Consider the following 1,782-nt stretch of genomic DNA (forward strand, 5'->3'; position numbering starts at 1 on the left):
CAGAACTGTGGATAAGCCTGAAGCAACTGTAGTTCTGAGCAGACTGAGCCTAGAGAGAATATCCCTATTGGCTTAGGGTATTGCTGGATTCTGCATGCCTAAACAAACCACATGCTACCAACATGAGATGCTCTCAAAATTGCAGGAAGAAGCATGTGCCTCTGTCCATTTGAACACTGGTGTACAACATCTACATTAGTGTATAACTCTACTTGAAGAAAAATGTGAAAATGCATGGGGCCGGGAAGGTGGCGCTAGAGGTAAGGTGTCTGCCTTGCAAGCACTAGCCAAGGAAGGACGGTGGTTCGATCCCCCGGCATCCCATATGGTCCCCCCAAGCCAAGAGCAATTTCTGAGTGCATAGCCAGGAGTAACCCCTGAGTGTCAAACGGGTGTGCAGGTGTGGCCCAAAAACCAAAAAAAAAAAAAAAAGAAAAAAAGAAAATGCAAAAATATGCAACTTCTTTAATTCTAGCATGTTCACCATCTGCAAAGCACTAAAGCCTCATCACACACAAGGATGAAAAAAGAAGTAACCGGGGGCCGGGCGGTGGCGCTGGAGGTAAGGTGCCTGCCTTGCCTGCGCTAGCCTAGGACGGACCACGGTTCGATCCCCCGGCGTCCCATATGGTCCCCCAAGAAGCCAGGAGCGACTTCTGAGCGCATAGCCAGGAGTAACCCCTGAGCGTCACAGGGTGTGGCCCAAAAACCAAAAAAAAAAAAAAAGAAAGAAAAAAGAAGTAACCAAGGCTCCTAATTGCACCAGTTCTGAATGTCTGCATTCACTGTCAATTTCTGGAAGTCAGTGTGCAAGAATGTGCTTTCCTCAAGCCCCACTTTCCTCCCACTCCTCCCTTTACCTAACACCTACTCATAATTCCAGCCCTGGCTGCAAAACCTTTCCTACTGGCCAGGAAAGTCAGAACAGACAGAGCTAGCCTTTGGTCACTATTGATTCCACCACTTCCCTGGTGTTCCTGAGTCCTCTGGTGTCCCTGAAATGCTGACAAGGGCTGATTGGAAGCCACAAAACTCAATAAGCATCTTGTGGTATCTCAGCCCTCCCACTGCCCTTCACTAAGCCAGTTCCCTCTCACCCAGGAGACTTTCAGGCATTTTTCTTTCTCCAATCCTGGACTCTAGGCTGATGGCCTCATTCAGCAGCAGCAGCCCCAATGGAACAGCCAGAAGAGAACCTCAATCTGTCTCCTGTTTCTGTGCTTAGAGACTCTATCTCCTGACCTCCATCTCTCTTTCCATAGCCTGTGTCCCTGCATGGACCTCCAGCTGCTGTCACTCATGATGGCTCCTGTTGTCCTCATTCTGCATTAACCCCAGGATCACACTTTCCAAATTTCCCGACTGCCTCTGACAACTCCGCAGACTTTTTGGAGTGCATTGTCTAATTTCTCTAACTTTTTTTGTTAGCTTGATTGGGGGCCACATCTAAAAATGCTCAGGGGTCACTCCTAGTGCTGCTTTTACAGTGGTGCTCAGGGGACCATATAAAATGCTGAGGATTGAAACTGGTTCGCTGCATGCAAGGCAAGTAAGTGCTCTACCCCCTATACTTTTTGGTTATTTATTGGTTATTGGGCCACACTATTTATCTCTCCGGGCAACCCCCTGTACTTATTGACCTAGCCCCTAAATTTTTTCTTTTGGGGACGTGCTTAGAAGCTACTACCAGCTCTGTGCATGGTTGTCAGTCCTGGCAGTACTCAGGGAATAGTATGCAGTGTTGGGGATCTAGGAACAAGGCATGACTCAGCTCTCATTGAT

Source organism: Suncus etruscus, chromosome 17 (genome assembly GCF_024139225.1).
Source record: "Suncus etruscus isolate mSunEtr1 chromosome 17, mSunEtr1.pri.cur, whole genome shotgun sequence".
In the NCBI taxonomy this organism is placed as follows: Eukaryota; Metazoa; Chordata; class Mammalia; order Eulipotyphla; family Soricidae; genus Suncus; species Suncus etruscus.